The 21415-nt window shown below is 35.6% G+C and overlaps 1 protein-coding gene across 5 annotated transcripts in view; it reads right to left on the bottom strand.

Moving 5' to 3' along the window:
* The window catches only part of LOC139962600 (uncharacterized), a 139795-nt gene extending 125270 nt beyond the window's left edge, over positions 1-14525 (bottom strand). For 3 of the 5 annotated variants that reach the window (XM_071962735.1, XM_071962731.1, XM_071962734.1), the window contains exon 1: positions 12595-13154. The gene's annotated coding sequence lies outside the window, so the exon portion shown is untranslated. Of the gene's footprint in view, positions 1-12594; positions 13161-14465 lie in introns of those variants that run through there. The other 2 variants (XM_071962732.1, XM_071962733.1) reach the window with 2 other exon arrangements.
* Between the last annotated feature and the right edge of the window lie 6890 nt (positions 14526-21415).

Here is a 21415-nt window from a genome sequence, read left to right on the forward strand (position 1 = left end):
CCAATCAGAGTAAGTGTCTTCAAAAATGCACGTGATACAATCGTCAACGCGCGTCATAAATGGAACTAAATACTTCGTGCTCTTATCTTTATAGAAGACATGCATGGTGGGACGTGATATATTCGTTCATGGCAAGCCAATGGGGTCATAACGGCTGTCTATACACGTGCTCGAAATAACCAATCAGAGTACGAGTCTACACAAATGCACGTGATACAATCGTCAACGCGCGTCGTCTGAGTTCGATAACACGTATCAGAAACAACAACAAGGTGTTCTCCAAAGCCAAAGAGTGTAATGCACTAAAGATCGACCACATATCTACTTATCTACTAATTGCCGTCAAAACTTGACATTAACTTTCAGATTACTTGGTCAGATTATCCCGTTTTCTCGTTGTCGAAATTTTTCCCGACGACGCTTTGACTTATATTTATATCACATGAGTACAACACTCTGCGCCGATAGGTTGTGTCGACCAGGCGTTTGCAAACACCTACAGTCGCTAATATGCCACACTTTAGTATGTCTTAGCAAACACAAGGTGATGTACTAAGTAGTAACCAGTAGGAATTGAGTTAACCTTACACAGACTTGTAGCATATTAAATTAAAAGCAACCGTTAACACCCTTAATACGACAAGTTAACACACTGATGTGCGATACTCGCTTGATATAAATTTCATGTTCAGTTTGTTTACATGCGGGGCCAAAAAAAGACTTGCAATACATGAAATTATTACATAAAACAAGTTTTCATCATAATGTAATCGTTTCACAGGTTTAACCACTTTTTTTTCTATTCCTCTACATATGTACGAGATTAAACCTTTCATTTCCCTAGGGTATCTGGAAATTTCACAGTCATTTAATATTCAGCGATATGGTTGATTCTGTTATCTTCACGAAATATTGACTTACTTGCACGAATATAGTGCTTTGTGCTGAACAATTCATGGTAACGTAATGTAATGATAAGAAGTTAATATCATGCAATTATTGTTGAGCACTTGCTAGAGAGTGTGTAAAGGTTTCTGAGACATTGATGGGTTTATAGTGCTAATCCTTATGTGTGTTCAGCACATGATCGTTAAAAGGGGCGGCGGAAGAGGACTTAATCTGGGAGAGGTGCGGTTATAGGGGAGAGGCATGGACTTCGAGGTGCCTTTGATTTGAGGAGGGAAATCACAAAGTTAGCTCAAAATGGTCCAAACAGAAAAGAACCGTCTGCGAATTCAATACCATAAATTCCAGTATTTCATTGCTTTGTTGTTGTTGTTGGGTTTTCAACAAAACGAAACACTTTTGAGTTTCAGTTTTATATAATTTTTCAACAAAAGGTCACTCTTTAAATAACAACACGGCAATTATTAAAGTAGAAAGTGGTCCGTTTAGCATTGACGGAAAATATTCCATATTAAAATTATGAAAATATATTCCAATGAGATATGCAGTATGTGTCACCTCTGTTTTTACCTCCATGGTGTTACAATATTTATCGGCTTCTAAAAATTAATATAGCTTAGTATCGCAAGAACTTCGCACAAAATGTCTATATGTAAATCAACAGCAGGCGGCTGACTAAGAAGTTATAAATCATATGGAAAGAGGAAAGAAATGTTTAGCTAGAAAAGGATTCGAGATCACCCCCCCCGCTCCCCCCTCTCTCTCTCTCCACCCACACACCTGTCCATCTCTCTCTCTCTCGCTCTTTAACAAAAACACGTAGTAAGAGAAGTAAATAATAAACCATGGACAAAATGAAGCAGAAAATAAACACGAAATACAGCGAAAACCACTATTTTGTTGATACATCATAGCTAACGAAATAAGAAGGTAAAAAACGGAAAAGAAATACTGTTAACTTTCATTGAAATTTCGGAGTCCTTCACCGTGTCCTGTTACTTTAGATGCCTGAGCTTGCAGTTCCAAGCTTGATGATAAAATCATTTCAAAACGTATATATTGAACTGCAATATAATTGACAAAAACTTTAAGATGAAACAAAATCTGCTTTTTACACATGTGGGAAATGTTTGAAAACGTTTTTATCTTCGAGATTCCCTTTGCTGCCAAACACCGAAATAATTGTATTATTCCACCGAGAATATTTGACTGTTTATTTTTCCCATCTTCTGTTTTATCTTTTATTTTCCTGCACTATCCAAGAGTGACCGCTAAAAGGGCCAACACCACTTAATCCTTCACTTTTCAATGAACGTGGGAAGAAGGGGTAAAGAGTAAAAACGAAAAGAAAAATGCATTATAAGATGAAATATTACGAAATCTCTGGGGAACTTATTTGTGTTAGGTCATCACAGAGAATGCACTTGAACTTTCAACCAATTTGCTACAGGTTTCACGCATGGAATGACATGCTACGTTAGGTAGGAAAATACTGTCAGTTTGAACAACAGATCTCTGAGGAATTTCATCAACTTCAGCTTGCTTATAGGGCGCAAGAGATAAAATATTTTAAAACACGTATTTGTATAGCCAAGTTATGCAGTAAACGTCACTTATATACGTTCAATAAACCATTAGAAAATTATTGAATTCAAGTAATATGGATCTAACTCAAATACCCTATCTTCGAAATGATAAGTGTTATCATACAATCATTAAAGGTAGTGTACATATCCCCCTCAAAAAAGTTAACCATTGTCGAGAAATAATCCTAAATGACCTATATATATATATTGGACCTATATATGGACCTATATATACGGAGGGCGTTGTGGTCAAGTGGTTAAGGCAGTGGACTTGTGATCTAAGGATTACAGGTTCGAGCCCTGGCCAGATCTTTGCGTTGTGTCCTTGGGCAAGGCGCTTTATCTCCATTGCCTCTCTTCACCCAGGTGTATAAATGGGGACCTGCGAGGTAAATTGTAAATTACCGGTTTGTGGCTGCACCCTATGGGAAGTCCCCCGGGGGACACGTGGTTGTGGTGCACTGTGGTGCCCCAGTAGAGATTGATTGAATTGTGCACACTTTGGTGTGTGGGTGTGACAAGTTACCAATGACCAGGGGTTAAGTTGTAAAGTCATGTGAGGAGGCATTAGCCTCATACAAGACTGTAAACCTTCAGCTTTTATATATAAAGTAACTCTTTTGGCTGGTTTTCAGACATCATCATCACCATAATCAGCACCAGTATCACCATCATCACCACCATTATTTGCCACCGGGATGTTCCTTTTAGATTCCAATATGTTATCAGTTTGTATCCTTCTATCTATTGTAACAGGGATAGCTCACATCTTGCTCTCCTTGCCCGTTCTCTCTTTATATCACCTCCTTCAGCAACCTTTGCCTATACTTTTTTGTTAGCCAATGAAATGCCGGCATTGCTGATAGCATCTTTTCCATGTACCTCCCCAGGCACCTAACTAAACCACGGTAATGACTTCTGACGCCTATGAAGTTTACATTACAAAGGGTATCCTTCCTGGAATTAATATATAATTGAAGTACAGATTTGTTGACGACGCTTATTTTTAAAGTATGTGAACTTTTTATATTCCCTTCTTTAGAAGATGGGTTTCCTTACCATGCATTCTTAAACTTTATTGTAATTTTTTGGTTGTTTGTCAGCTTGTATATGGTTTGGTGGTTGTGTTTTTTTGCTTTTTTCTTTGATTTATTCATACATCCTTAATATGATTTCATCACATACAAATTCCATTGACATAAGAATTTGTAATTATGATTTTGCACAAAATTATCTTCACTATTGTATCAGGAAATAATTAATTATGATTGCTTATATATACGGGCTTTTCATTAATTTATGTTAATCATATCTGCTGAATTTCTACATGAAGTATTGCATATTCCGATGTATGTTTAGCTGCCGTTGTTCTCTGAATTTACGGCTTCATCAAAAGGATTTTTTGCTTTGTTTTGTAAGAGGACTCTCATATGCTATTGAAATAAATTAAATGTCGATATAACAAGGACAAATCAAGATATAATTAGTTCGATTATCATGATAATGTTAGGCACAGACACACACACACACACACACGGCTAATATACTTTACAATCAGACTGACACCCCGTTATTTGTTTGTTCAATAGCACAAATCCATGCACCCTAAACTTAACAATACACCTTAACAATAGAATTTGTCTGGGGACGTGGTGATTCTTTTCTGGGAAATGATATCTGGGGACTTGGAATTTATTTGTTCAAGTCCCCACTCAGAATGCGGAGCAAGTAGACTCATACACTCGCACAAACACACATGCAATATTGTCACCAGATGCAGGTATAATCTTTCTCCACAATATTTAAGAAAATATAATATTCTAGAGATAAAACGGCTTTCTGTGCTTATATAATGATGCGGGTTATTTTGAAATGATTCATGCGGAAAATGTACATGAAACTACCGATAAGATATCAACTTTTGGTATCGGAATATTATTTTAATATCATATAGAATAACTCTGTCACATTTCAAGGTTGATAAAATTTATTAGTGAAACCAGCTGATTGAGTTCTTTTGGAGCTTATGTGGCATTTTGTTCAAAATATTTATCTGGCAAATTCTAGCCTGTATTGTTTTCTTTTAAATGATCAACCATTTTCAGCATCCAACAAAACAGTCGCTAAGAACAAGTTAATTCCAAGAAAGAACAGCAATAAGGATTTAGTAACACAAAATAAAACCTTCGGCTCGTGTAATTATCTTGCTTTCCTCTAGGGAAATGCATTGTCAGTCGGCGTTCCAAATAACACGACTTATTAAGCTCGGTATATATATATATATATATATATATATATATATATATATATATAATATATATATATGTATGTTTATATATATGTATATATTTATATATATATATATATATATATATATATATATATATGTATATATATATATATATATGCATATATACATATACATATACATATACATATGTTCAGATATATTTATATATTGAGATCAATAGTTTTCGACCCCCACAGTACGGTATCATATGTGTAAATTCTATATGGAATATTAACTTATAACTAGGACGATACTTACCCTCTCGCTTGGATTTGTTATAAGATTTATCTTAAGGCCCCCTGTCTCCCATTAAATGATATAATATTCAAATAAAGCTGAAGTAACAAAAATTGTCCCACCGAGACTAACGCCGAAGCAGTTTATTTTACAATGCTAATGAATGCATTGATTTCACAAGGCTTGAAGATAAAAGCTATTGCTCATGAGGAAATATAAATACTCACCCACCCCCCCTTCTTTTTTTTCTCATTTTCTTTCAGCTATAATGATCTAGAGATGCAAATTCTAGACTCTTGCTGTCTTCGCTGCAGCATGTGGAATTTTTCTCACAAAGCTTCTTTAAGAATTGTTTGACAGTTCAGGTTTGTGTATTTTCATTTTTGATAAATTTATCATCGATTTTTTTTTAAATCTCTTTTTGTGAACTTTTTTCCGCCATTGTAGTTTATTTAGATAAAGAGAAAACCAATCTATGATTCAGAATCGAGGTTGGAACCAGATCGGTGAAGTCTGAAAATAATGTTTACCAAATTAATAAAACTTTAACGAAAATATATTTTAATTTATTTTTAACGAAAATATTAATAAGGTGATTTTGGATTACTTTTTGTTACTTCAACAATAGAAATGTCCAGTATATAGCATTTCAAAAATTTGATTATTTTCAGATTTGCCGGCTTTAATAGTTAAGGATTAACATTAGAAATATGAGAGAATTATCCAGACGATTAAATAGGCGGATTTCATTGGACCGATTTCTCACTCTTTACTGAAAGGTCATTCTTGTTGATCCCGAATATGCTAGAAAGTCTAGATAATAGTCACTGGTGTCAAAACTTGGAGAAGGACCTCGCTCGGCCACCCTCGTAGCAAATTGAGTCCTTATCTCTTGGACATTCAATTTGTAAGTGGACCACCTCCTCTGTGGGTGGGAAAAACTTCGAAACTTCTAGCCGAATGAGCCGAAATTCTGTTATTTTTTTATATAAAATGTTATTAATATCCAGCGGCTTGAGGATGTACACCTCTCCCCCTTTTTCAACCCACATATTTTTTTTATAAAGGTAAGTATTTTAGCATATAACCGTGCGTGTATGGACCTAATAATAAACCTAATTATGGATTTAATTTACAGCCTGAATATACATGAGAATGCAAAATGTTACGTCTATTTCCTTTCTTACATTTTTTCTTGGGGAAGACCCTTTTCAACCTCACAAAATTGTTTAAAATATTAAATTTATTAGCATGTAACCGTGCGTGTATATGGACCTTATAATAGATCTAATTATGAATATAATTTACAGCCTTAACATACCTGAGAATGCAAAATTTTACGTCTTTATCTTTTCTTACATTTTTGCTTGGGGAAGACCACTACCATACCCACCCTATGGATAGGACGTGGCTTCAACGACCCCAGAGACACAACCACCGCACCCCCTCCCCTCCTTCTTCTCTTCTTTTCTTATTAAATCTCTTCATCCACGTCTGGAAATATTTGGAGTTAATATATACTGATGACCTTTAACCTCTCTCCACACAAATGAAAATCTTGCAATTTCAAGTCTCTGGAAGTACCAGTCAAAATACGTACCTTCCATTTGTTTTTCTACTTATAATCTCGAATCGGTTTTAATCTATCCCCCGTCGTTTAATCACTATACAGTTTATATCCCGTTTAGTAACGCTTTTCCTTCGTTCAGTGATTATACTTTACGATATATCGAATGTCTATTTTGCAATAGCTGAGAAAATTATCTTTGGTATTAAGTATTCAAGGGAATATGAAATGAAGTCTTTTAAAGAAAATGAGAAACAATAAAAAAAAAATTAAAAATAAGGAAATATAGAAAGGTACTAAAAATATGAAACTGTAATATATCCCGTATCAACTATTTGTAATTCAAATTAACAATTTCGATAGATCACGATCGCAAAATAAGTCTCATCCTAAATATTGTGAGTGGCTTTTGTGTCGTTACTTGTTTGACTTGTTTTTTCTATGTTTTTTTGTTGGAAATGGCATATTGCCAGAAAGGTAGTTGTAATGATTTGAATTTATGAAGACAACATATATTTAAGGAGGCAAAACGTAACGATTTTAATTTTCGTAACAAATATTTCTCAGAGACATTGTGGCAAAGAAGGTTGCTTTTAAAAGCAAGAGCCTCCGTATATTACAGTCAAGAGCCTTCGTCTTTTAAAATCAAGATTCTCCATCTTTTACAGCTATATTGTCCATCTTTACTGCAGTGTCTTGGTAGTACTCTTGAAGAAGTTATTTGATTTAAAAGTTAGGGCTTCGAATCCTTATTTGTTACAATTTGCAACACTTACAATCCAACCGATTCACATGCTAGTAAACAATACTATATTGTATTGTAATAATAATAAAAAAAATAACAATGTAATTGTTATCATACTATATCATTGTTTACCATGAAATATTATGTGCAACAATGTTATTGAGGATGTTTCATTTTATAGCATTATGATACAATATTATTGTATGATATATATATATATATATATATATATATATATATAATTATTATTATTTTTTTTTATTACACAATATACGATGAGGCTAACCTATCACTTCGCTCAATTGTTCAATAATCACAAACTATGACTTTATACTCTCTTTCTCTCTGAGTCATTGCTGCTATCTCTCTTGAGGAATATCATGATAACTCTTTGTTTTCTTTCAAATGTTACGCATAGGCTTACTCCCCCTCAGTAACATTACAGCATCTTATTAGTTACCAATACTTCCATATAATAAATGCAGCGAGCGAACATCAATAAAAAAAAAACTGGAGAAGTGCCAATAACTATATACATGTTCTTGGTATTTTACACATGCCTTGAAGTAAAACCTATTTCGTTTTCATATTTCTTTTCATATCTGTTATATATGTATAAATATATTGCCAATTTTCGGTGGTATCAACAAAGTCTATAAGCCTCTGTTAGTGTTGTGCCAAATACAGTGTTCTATGCACAGCTATACGACGAAGGTTCCTTTATTATTATTTCCGGTAAAGTGGCACTGTACATAAATATCAATTCTTAAATATGAAGTGATGGAATTGCGTTTTTTTTTTTTTTTTTAGCGGAAATAGCCCGATAGATAACAAATTCCCATCTGTGTGTTGATTACATTGTTACATAAAACAATTGTACGTGTTGTACATGTCATACAAGTGTGTTGTTTGCTGTTATAATTTCTTGTTTTAACAATCATTTCAAAACTTCATCAAATATGTCACTGTTGAGACCTGAAACCAATCTCGTTACTGCTTACAATAATAATAATCAACACAGAAGATGACAATTTATTTTACACTATTTTTTTCTTCTAAAAAGCAAAACTTATTGCAATGTTGAAAATGAAATTTTGACAAGCTTATCGTGTTGCAGGTGGTTTGCAAGACCAAACTTAATAGGCCCGGTAATTTGTATAGCTTGAAAATTCAAGGTCAGCCAGTCGCTCACTGATGTAATTATGTATCTATAAATCGTTTAAGAGTAATAAAGCAGAAGAAAAACTTTCGAGTCGACGATAATAAAGTAGTTTCAAATAAGCCCTGGAGTCTTATTATTATTATTATTATTACTATTTCTCGCAGAGTAAACACGTTTTAGATTATTTTCATATAAACAAGTCAACCAATCAGTAACAGATCCACCTAAAGTGGATGCCCTTATAAGGTCTACTGTTTATACTGATGACGTCATCTGTTTACTCTTGTGGGAATCACTATTGCCTGTCTTTGGGAGTAGGGTACACAGTTTTGTACCAATTAATATATTTTACATCAACATGTACTGTTTTACTTACCGGTTCTAGTAGCTAAGTAGTTGGTTTGTACATGAACGAACATACCCACATGTAGATCTATGACATAAGAAAACGGTACATGTGGCCCGGAGCCTACTTCATGTCTTCTCTCAGATCTACCCCCCTTACCCCTCCCCTAGAACCGACTCACTGTGCCTCTTCATGGTTTACTTGCGCAGTCCATAGAAATGAAGGAGCGACCCACACGTTAATTATTCAATAACTGTATTAGGAAAGAAGTTCCTGACATCCGAAGCCCACCCAGTGCAGTAACCAAACTCCTGTCCACCTCTATAACCCGGCCCTCCCCTCTTTGGAACCTTCTCCTCCCCCTTAGAACCCTCCTTCGTTGTAAAGGCTGTGCTCACCATCAGTATATATGGGGGAAAAGAACCCCCCCCCCCCACCCACAAGTTTATCAATGGCAATATTAGGGAAACAGTACCCGAAGCCTCCCCAATGTACCAACTCCGAATCCTCAGTCCCATCCCCTGGAACCTCTCTCATCCCTAGAACTGCCTCCCTATATAGACCCATGCTTCCTACATGGGTAACGGCTGTTTACCCACCATTATTTGGAAACAAAGGAGCGACCATTCCCTCAAGGATATCAATGACAGTATTAGGAGAGCAGTATACCAGCTACTTATTAAAACGAAACATATACGAAGTCTTAACTATATCTATTCCTATAAAACAACAGATTAATACCTACCCTATAGTATAAATCTATCAATGATATAAGGTAAAGTATGCGTGCACGCCTATGTACGAATACAGTTTGTATATGAAGATGTGTTGTTTTTGTTTGGTTCCTTGTTTGGTTACTAAGTGTGGTATCTATATGTTGTCCATGCATCTTGTCTAAAAACTACATAGTTGGTCATCCCCGGTTGTTCAAATGTTTTCTGCGACTATACATCCAACATGTTAACAAACTGTAACAATATTCGTAATGGGTCAAATTACTGATTTTTTTGCATACAAGTGTGGCGTGAAACTCCCCTGTAAGACACAGTGAAACTTAAATTTGGTATAGCCCCATGTATGCATATATCAAGAATGAGATGTACCTCCGTGACTTATTACCTCAAATGGTCTTAATTTTTATGACGCCACTAGGAAGATGATTTTAATTTTAACCAAAACTAGAACCTTCCGTAGTATGTTAACCTAACAAGCAACATGGGTATCCTTCTAGATTACAATTCTCAAGTACATGAATGTTAATATATAGTTTTAACACCAGGCTTAAGAGATTACATTATAATCTGACGAATAAGTTAATTGAGAAATTATAAGGCATCATTCTAGATATGTTACCTAATGAGATAAAGTGACTTCAATTCTCAAGTACATGAATGTAAAAATATAGTTTCAACACAAGGCTTAAGAGATCACATGATAATCTGACGAATACTTAATTGAGAAATGATAAGGAGTATATAACCCTTCGGTTTTGCATGGTTAGTCAATGAGAAAGTTACGGTATCCTAGCGTATGCAAATCATACATTATAACGCAAGATCCCAAATTTAATGCATAAATTTGCTCTTCATAAAGATATACAAGTGCCCCTTTACAGCTACACCATGGGCAGGAAAGATGGGGGGTGGGGGCTGAAACAAATTGAGCTCTCAGTCAAGCAAAGACTACCTGGAGAAATGTATCTAAAGTTTGGTTATTTTCTCAATTTAAAATCCGCATTTTTTTAGACCATCCAATATTTATATAGGCCTCGTTATCTAATCTATTTCATAAATATTTTCGAACAATTCTTTGTTTATATATAGTAGGCTAAAAACATGCCTGATGTTTTATTTCTTTCTTTCTTGGGTTTGGCGTAATAATTACCAGCAATAGTCATATAAACCAACCATGCAGTCGTACATATTTTATAGAGTTATCAGTTTCCTATTAAGTAACTCATCGAAACTTGAATACGTACCTACATAGAGGTAAAACGGCCTTTTTATTCATTTATTTATTTTTACATAGGCCTATGCCTTAATTATGTATATATTTATTATATTCAAATGGGGAAAACATTCTATAAGCATTGCGCTTCTTTTTTTCTCCTTTTCCATGCATTTGTATAGCTTAAACACTGTATATCAATTAACATGATGAATGTTTTTTTCTTCTTTTTTTCTTTGTACCTCTCTATCTAAATTGTATTGTATATCAAAATATTTGTTTATACTTTGTTAAACATTCATATTCTGTACACAATTGCTGGAAATAAATTGTTGTCATTGTCATTGTCAAATTGGTCACTTAATATGTCAAAATCGATATATTGAATCAAAAAGTATTTTTGCAGCATTGGTGGTTTTATTGCCAATTATTGCATTACATTCGAACTTTCGGAGGGGAAGGCTGGGTGGGGTCGGGGAGGGTGAGATGAGGAAGTAAGAGTGGGATGGGGATAAGAGGAGGGTGATTCTATAAAATATAGAAAATAACTAAAAAAAACATTGCTGTCACTCGAAAGAAGTTTCCTCAAATGTCTTATTTGTGAGAAAAGAAATTTCTTCTTTCTAATATAAAGCATTGTTGGCGTCATAGTTTTTAATCTCCTCTTTTGCGAAATTTCTTTTTATTGGAAAGGAGATGTTGTTGTCTATTGTTACAATCAGCTTTGCGTGTGAGCCTCTTAAAGCGAGTGATTAACCATGCTGATCAAAACACAACATAACGATTTAATGGAGCTTAGCATCATGTTCGTGCTTAATACTACCAATGCTTTGGAATACCTCACTGAGAGTTGGTGTTAAAGCTGAAGGAACTCTGAATGCTGGTTTGTAGGAGCCCAATGTGCACAACATGCATTTCGTTGACTTTGTAACAATCTATCATTCTATTTATAGTGAGTCCATACTCGTACCCGTACACTTGCAACGTTGCAATGTATTCGTAATTGGACATCATGATGGACTTGCACTGGTATTGAGTACAACATTTGATACTCGTATTCGAGTACAATATTTGGTATTCGTATTCGAGTACAATATTTGTTACTTGTATTCGAGTACAATATTTGGTACTCGTATTCACCATCGTACTGTAATTACTCTGTACTCGTGCTCAACACATTTTGAGAATATTGTATCGATAATGGTGAAAGATTAAACACGTGCTCGAGATTGGAGCCTTGTATTCATAGTCGTACTCGTTTCATTCCAATGGGAGATGTACTTACACTGGTACTCATGCTTTGGTACTCGTTTCACAAGTCCGCAAGCATAGTGTTATGACACTCCGACATAAGTAAGGAATCTGAAACAATAGCCTATACTACTTAAATCACTAAAATTACTTCAAGCCTTCAAGACATTAACGTTAGTTTCTTTTACAACTTTATTACGAAAACACATAGAATTATCTGCATTATCTGCATTGGCATAAACATTTCAAACCTATATAATACATATAGACAGATAGACAGACGGACGGACGGACGGACGGACGGACGGACGGACGGACGGACGGACGGACGGACGGACGGACGGACGGACGGACGGACGGACGGACGGAACCGGGGCGGATGGACGGATGGACGAATGGACGGATGGACGGATGGACGGATGGACGGATGGAAGGATGGAAGGAGTTACGATGTTTCTGCCAATGCAGATAATACATCTACAAAGCAATTGTAGAAATACTGAATGTAGCTTTAATGTAAATGAAAGTAAAGTAAATAATATAAGGAATCTACTCACCAAAATTACGAATGTTTCAGTGACCTGGTATTCAGGAACCGATCTCCTAAGGAAAATGTGTGATCCGTTTGAAAGAAGAAGAAAAGAAAATATGAAAAATGGTTCCCATAAATTAGTACATGGTCTACTTCACGACTAAGCGGTGATTACAAACTTAATGACACGTGTTTACCAAGTTACCAATCGCCCGCAGCTCACATGCATGGGTGGAGAAATTGTCTCAATGTGCTGCATCAGTTAGTATAGCACTGAACACGAATGTAGTACGTATTTTACTGCTATACGCAGGCTTTAACTATACCAGATTGCATATTAACCATATTCCAATTGACGTAGAATGAAAACAAATATCGTCTGACTTATGTTGTTAATCGCTGTCTCCTTTCCGCTTGACAAAATAATTCATCAATTTTTCGTACGAATAATATTTTTTCCTCCTTGCAAGACAAAACAAACTTCCACATATCTAAAAAGTTAACGTTGTTATATTATACCCGATGTATGCTCCTATAATTTGTTACCTTCCGTGTGCTTCAATGGAGATTTAAATATTGACGACGCTGAAGTCTCAAGCAATCTATTTGTATTATCTTTGAACAATTTTCTCCGAGAGGAGATTTCGACCAATCAAAACCTATCGTCGCCAGTTTTAAGTAGAGAAAGGAGAGAGAGAGGAGGGAAGAGAAAATTCTTTAACACTATATGCACATGTTGCTTTGGATAGAGAAAACTAAATTAGGCAACCGTATGTACATTAGGGGTATACTCACCTTCGCGTATAAATTGCAAAGCGTATATTTATTGGAAAATTTAAGACATGGAAAACGGGTTTTGAAAAACCGAAAGGTGACAAGAATGAAAACAACATTATCAGAAAACCATGAGAGAGAAAAGGGGCAAAGAAAGTGAAATTGGGTTTGAAGATAGTATTGAGGAGGGTGACCAGGGAGAGTATATGTATGGATAGGGGAACCAGATGGGGGAGGATGGGGGGTTGGTAAGGAGCAAACATGTTTTAATGGTTCAGTACAGGGTGAAACGGGGCCAAATTATAGAATAAATCAAACCAAAAGCGGTTCTGAAATGTTTTGCTTCACAAAAAGTAGCTACAAACATAATTTCGTATAAACAACAGGTACATAAAGGAAACTTTAGTACACCTCGCGAACGGTCATTACTAAATACTTTTACCGATGTTTTCTTATGCCCCGTTATTTCTTTAAAAACATCTCTACTTGTCTTTCCGGGTCCCCCCCCTCCCCCTCCCTCCACCGAAGAATCACGGAGTCCGCTAATGGTCATTTTTGCAGTACGTTCACATTCAGATAAATCAATGCATTGACGGAGTAGATTGTGAGCATGACTTTCTGTTACACAGACTATATATCACCCAGTTGGGAAAAGTTTTTTCTATACTGTAGTGTCATGTCCCGCTTCAGAGCACTCGTATTGTCAGTACGAGCAGTATGCATATCATGTTTCTATCAGATCAAGGTTAGACACTGTTTGTGCTGTCAATACCAGTGCTTTTTGAGAGCATGGTATTGGTGTACGGTTTAGAGAGGTATTATGAAATTGTCCCAACTGGCTATACATTACATGCGCATTACTATTACATGCATTACATACTACTACATTACATACTATTACATTACATTACATTACATACTATTACATGCATACATACTATTACATTACATACTATTACATTACATACTATTACATTACATTACATTACATACTATTACATGCATACATACTATTACATGCACACATGCATTACATACATGCATTACATACTATTACATTACATACTATTACACGCATTACTATTACATGCGCAAATCTATGTTTTACATAGTAACATTTACCGACAATGTCAGGTATGGTACATAGGCCTAATTATGAACTCGGCAGCCCATCATAACCTCCGTAGCCACGTTCCATTGACCTGAACAAGAAGAAGGAGAAGAATAAAGGGAAAACAGTTATAAGTTGAAGTTTTAGTTACATTTTCGTAAATCAAAAATGCCTAATTGATACCATAACACTTGCGTCGATTGATACAATTTCGACATATATACATATAGGAACCTATGCTTACTATCTGTTCAAATTGTGTGTACTATACGTCATAGTTTCAACCGTTCTACTTCCAGGCCTGGATAATTGTTTTTCATAATATGTAATCTCACATTTGATACTTTCGGGGGGCAATATCACCCTAAAGCAATTTTTGGGTACCATAATTTAAACCAATCCACTGTCGCAGTTGTTGAACTATAATCGATAAACGTTTAACACACAGCTTTGTCGCTTTCTGCTGCTTTTCTTGTGTATGATATATATTTTTTCCTATTGGATTTTCAGGCGACTGGGTTCATTGATTTTATACTTGGCATCACCGAAATTCTGCAGTTGACTTTTCAAAATTTTGAAAATAATGACATGATCCCAGAGAACGAGTGCAGGTCGATACAGATTACAAAATATTTATCTTGAAAGTAAATACTTTTACGTAAACTAACCCATTAATTTTACGACATCTCTTTACAAAAAGACTAAAAGAAAACCTGATACACATTGTATATGTTCGCTATTTCCCCCTTCTCATTTCTTATTATGTGTGTCTATATGGCCTAGAAAATTGTATCATGCGAACAACATGGTTCATTTCATATGAAATCAAGTTTAAATAAACAATGTATTTTAACACTAACAATAGTCCTCAATAATAACTGTGAGGGTCACTTCACACATGTATGTGTGGCTCACCTAGAGCAGTTACTGCAATTGTATATACTTTTTACACGCGAAATAATGGTTCATCAAACATGGATGAAGCGTGGCACTATAACAGATAGTACACGCTGAGAATGTAATATTTTTTCGCTTCAAAACAGAGTGCTACTTGAAGAAAAATGACACCTCTAATGTAGGGTCATATCTCTTCGACAAAAGCTATTATTGTAAAAGGAGTAAAAAAACACTTTCTGAATTATAAATCACATTAGTTTGGTGTATAATGTTGCGTAGTGTGTTATCAGCCTTAGTAATGCATATCTTTGCTCTCCTTATTACAATACAGAGTGAGCATTTACCTCTGGTACTGCCTGGGTGGCGTATTCCCCAGAATTACGTGGGTGAAAAAGCGTATAAATAAACAACTTACAGTACATAGGCTTAGTCTCTCAAAAATGTAATTGTTCTATGGTCCTATAATCAAGTTTACAATATTAGCAACATGTTATAACGATTTAAAGCTTAATAAACATGACAACTTGAAGCTGAACTGGACATGTCACAATTTTGATCATTTGGTCACAGCCGCAATGAAAGAGATCCGATGCTGAGGCATGTATGAGTACAGTGAACATGATCTTTCTGTATTTTTTATTTTCAGTTTTTGTCAGTACAGTTGTGAGCCTACTCGTCACATCACATCACATCACATCTTGATTATGATTAAATGATTTTTTTTTTTGACGGGGGTGGAGAGGGGTATCTTCGTTTACGTCTGTTTTTGTTACTTATTTATATTCTATGCCTGATTCAAGGTGAAATCTATAAATGACATATAATACACGAAATAATTTAAAGTCGCCGAAAATTGCGAAACAGCGGAAAGTTTTTGACAAGACGTGTGAAAAAGGAAGGAAGGAATTTCTTTATGGGGTAATATTGGTAAATTTATTAATTTGTATGATGTTTCCCTTTAACAAGAAAACTCAATTTCTTAATGTCAGCCCGTCTTGAGAAAGTTATTAAGATGATGCTTTAGTTGACTACGGCGGCTTTGAAAGGTCATTGAAGTTTGCATGTGTAGATGTTGCAAAGCGAGAAGGCTCTTTGTTTACGGGGCACTCTTCTATGTTTATGCATAATTCTGCTTGTATACATATGAATGACGATACTTCTATAATCGTTGAAAGTAATAAAAGGAAATAATTAATTAAACTGACATGAGACAATATACCTTAATCGAAATAAAGTCACCCAAATCGTCCTGATTGTTCGACCTTTCTTTTGAAATTGTATCAAATACAACCATTTAGGTGAACTTTTACGAAAAAAGTTTGAATATTCATTATGTTATTTGCCGAACAACCATTGTTGGTTTTAATGTTACAAAAAACTTAACTTTTATTTAAAAAAAAGATCAGATTAAGAGAAATGATACTAGTGAGTCTTTTAATGTCATATTCTTGATGATGAAACTGAACATCGTTGTAACATATCTTGCAGTGCTGCTTCAGATTTCTAGTACGAGTACAACAGCATGAGAACTAGCAGCTGCCTAGGAAGTTAATCAATACGTTTGAAAGGGGGGGGGGGGGGTGTTGCGAACCGATGGCATATGGATTTTATCAAAAGAATAATGTTGCTTTTCAGAATGTTTGAGTGTTTGTTGCAATAACAAAACGTTCACCTAGAATCTTATATGTAAATTAGGACATGATATTGATGGAGACCACTAACTCAACATTTAGAGTTATTATAAGACTATCACTATTAACATATATATCATGTTGCCATGGCACTTGAAAAAAAAATAACCTTCGTCAGACAACGATTTTGATCAACTGATTTTCTGGGTATTAAAATCAATTTTGTGACGCTAATACAACATATTATATATAACCATCTCTCATATGGCCTGGCGTGTTTGTGTGTGTTGGTGTCTATCTATATGTATGATTTGAAACTCGAACTAAGAACTATATTTGAATGGCGCATGAAAAGCGCCGTAAGGGGAATTGAAATCCCATCAGCTATAGCGCGCTCAGTGTTTCATTATGCATGCAAACTTATAAAAGTATATCTACACATAAAGGGCGATAAAACGCTTCATACACACACTCATTACAATTGTTGCCTAATGGCGTTACATCCATCATATATGTGATCAACAACATAAAGAGACGCGGGAAAGAAAAGTGTAATATTATACATACGGTAGTCTTAGCGGTGATTAATCAGGCGTTCCTTGTAACATGGATTCAAGCGTTTATGAATTCATTTTTAATACTCCTATCTCAATCATCCCTTATGTAAATTGTGTACGATTATATTTGGCAAAACACTAATATACAAATTCAATATCGGACAATATTTCATTCATTCCTCGGCGGGGGAGGGGGGGGGGGTGGGGGTGTTTTGGGTTCGGATACTTTTTTTTCAGTTATATGTTGTGACATCTAACTGTAGAGACTCTACTATGTGAATTTCTATTTATGTTCTTAAATCAATCATAAATCTCTAATGTTAAAAAAATTAAATAAACCGTTTAATATGAAATAACTACAATATGTCAATTATAAGTTTGTGATTGTCAATTGACGACATCTCTCCACCATGATAATAAAAATAAATTAATATTTTAGAGTCGTTTCTGGGACGGGAAAAATATTACCAATCAATTTCATTTGCGATAAATATACGTGAAGATTGACTAAAAACTCATAAAGTTGCCAAATCCGTGGGATTCATCAGTGACGGAGCTTCTTACTTTTATGACAAAATAATAATAATATTACATTACATAGAAGATAAAAAGTTCTATACTTTACGCATATTATCAATATGTCACTTCTATACTGTAGTGTTATGTCTCGCTTCAGAGCACTCGTGTTGTCAGTATACGAGCAGTATGAATATCATGCATGCATTCTATCAGATCAAGGTTAGGAACTGTTTATACTGATAATACCAGTGCTTTGAGAGCATTGGAGAACAGTTTAGAGAGATACTAGCATTAGGAAATTGTTCCAACTGGCTGGAACGACATCATAATTTATGAATATTCAACAAACGTTATATATGCACATGGGCCACGTTGTTATGATTATATCACGTGACTACATCGAGCTATTCTGGACCATTCTCATAACTGTAGCCAAGAATTCTGTGTGGCATAAAATTTCGTGCCCTTTAACTAATAGTGAAGATTTTCTTTACGGTGGCTGTGGCACAGATGCATGTCGAAGGGGGGGGGGGTAGTCTGCACAGTTCCCCCCCCCCCACTCCGCCTCTATCCCCGTTGAAAGTCAATATATAGAATATAGTTACTTTGGATATATCGGAGAAACGAATGTCGCCAAACTGTCAACCGGGGAGAAATTTACACGATATTTGAAAACTAGAAAATATAGTTCCTTAGTTTAAATATTTACATATATGATGCTTCTACCGATCAATCTTTTTCTTTCAAACACTATCCAACAGTCTATGCTATGAAGAAAGTGTTGCCATATTTATACCGTCTGAGAATTTCATACTTGTGTTGGCGTTATGTACCCATGATTTGGATGTGCTTTTGCAAAGAAAAATGATACAGCCCATTACCTTTTAGTCTCTCGTTTTGTTTTATTCCAATATGCATCAGTCACTTCCATAGACTTCATTAAACAACATAAAACCTAATATTTAGACAAGGTTATCCATCAAAACATTTGGGGTTTTTTGACATCTCAGTCAGTACATATTAATGCATGTGCATGTTTGTGATTGCTATATGCTTTATGGCAATTGCCATAGGTTATGTGAGGTCAGGCGAGCTACAAAACTTTGTGATGGAGATATCTCATGATATCTGAATAAGTGAACTTGTTTGCACACTAACCACACAGCCTCCTCCTGTTTCCTCCTCCCACCCCAAACTAATATCATTTTGAATTCAGAGGATTAGGATTAAAATTAAGGGGGAAGAACTTCTAAGAAGAACACGAGAGTTATATTCAGCGATGTTGAAAATGTGGAGGTACAATGTCTCACTCCCCGCCCTCTCCCGCCCTAATATCGTCTTCAATTCGAACCACGTTAGGCTTATGTCCTTACTGTCCATGCATATTCAATGATAATATATGCATTATGCACAGAGTATACCAGAGTACCTATGTACCAGTACACTGCCTATAAATAATGAGCCTATACCGAACTTCCGAGTAACATCAAAACCCCACAGCGCGCTCATCTAAAATCCCATCACTTACACATGAATCTCGTTGCATGAAAATGACAACCTTGTCTCTTATAACAGTTATACTCATTATATTTTGATACACTGTAGCAGAAAAAAAGGCAAGGTTTATTAACAATTTTATGCCATTTACCAGCTTCGGCGATCAATCCCTTTGGGATAAACACGAATAGGCCTATAATGTTGGACCGCGGCAAATTGATTGATCTTCTTGCAAAATGAATGGGACGTATACATAGTGATATGTAATAGTACGTTTAACAACGCATATACCGCATACTAGTATTTTTTTTTGGCAAAGAAGTATAGCCTTTATGTTAGAGATTAACGTGAAAGAATGATTTCGGACTTCAGGCAAGTGTTTCTCAATTAAGTCATTACGAGGTTCAGAGAAGCTTTGGTTGAAACAACTGACCAGAGAGACTAAACATATCTCGATACCTAGATTGAGCAATGTGAAGAAGGCTAGGCCGATAAGAGAGTCACATTGTATAACGACCTTTTTCGCGGCCCAGGTTGAAATCTCTTGCTTTGGCCTGGTGTTTTGGTCCGCCGGCTACCTATGTTGAAAACCCTTTGCTGAGGGCTGTTTTCTTTTGATGCTCTAACTCTGGTGGACAATACGCCATATCTAGATTATTTCCACCTACGTGTTTCTAAGGTAGAGCTAAGATTGCTAAAACGCATTTTGTTAAATCGTGATTAAGCCAGTTCGACTGTCTGTTTGTGAAAAAAAAACATTTTCATGGGACCTTGTGTCACTTAAAATGCCACTTATCGCTCTAATTCTTGACTAAATTGATTAATATTGGTTGAGATGGTGGAGGGTTGGGAAGTAGAAATATATCCTTGTGTATACGGTTGTCATTTAAAAAGAACACTTGTCCCCTTTCACCCCTCCACAGGACGGAGGTCAGCCATCATTTTTGCCCCCCCCCCCATGAGAGTGTATCAGTACAGTGCACTAGTCCGATCCCCATCACACAGGGACACAGTCGTGATGTGAGGGGATTGGGGCTGAGAGTGTATGAGCACAGAGTACTATTACCATCCCCTTCGTTAACACATGGACACAGTCCTGATGTGAGGGGATTAGGGCTGAGAGTGTATCAGTACAGTGTACTTGACACAACAGTGTGATGATCACAAGATCGCAGTCCTATAATAAAGGGACTGGTTTTGAAGTTGTGTCAAGAATTTCAGGACCGTGTTCCAGTATCTATCTTTAACAAGCCGTATTTTTGTTCTGGGATCATTGTGACAGGCATTAATTTGGGGGTTTGAAACTGGTGTGAGGGTAAACAACGCAGGAGCTGTGTTTTATTTTATTTTAATACGGTATGTATTGGGCCCAATGCACGTACTTCACTCTATGAAACAATGAAGATTTTTATATTTTTATTACACCCCAACCCAAGCCAGTCCCTCCCTCACCCACCCCCTCCCCATTGATAATGTATCTTCATTATTTACAATGAAAACATATGTGGAATTAGCAGGATGTGACACCGTTAGAAACTTATATATGCAAAAATATGCAAGGACTACACAATTTAATTTAAACACTTACAACAACTTTCTTAAATTTGAACTCGAGGTCATTCAAATTCTCCTTTATCATGAAAAAAACGTATCAAAAGGTATATAAAAAACGAGCTTTAATGGAAATAATAATAATAACAACTTTTTGACCTCGACAAGGAGCTATAACATTATGTAACTGATAAACGGGTATCAAACCTCTGCCATTTGTTCCGTTTTGTAATCATACCAAGGTTCCGTTACGTTGTTGTGTATGTTTGTGAGTTTTGGTATCTTACAAGATTTGTATATATAGTTCAT

This window comes from Apostichopus japonicus, chromosome 21 (assembly GCF_037975245.1).
Source record: "Apostichopus japonicus isolate 1M-3 chromosome 21, ASM3797524v1, whole genome shotgun sequence".
In the NCBI taxonomy this organism is placed as follows: domain Eukaryota; kingdom Metazoa; phylum Echinodermata; class Holothuroidea; order Aspidochirotida; family Stichopodidae; genus Apostichopus; species Apostichopus japonicus.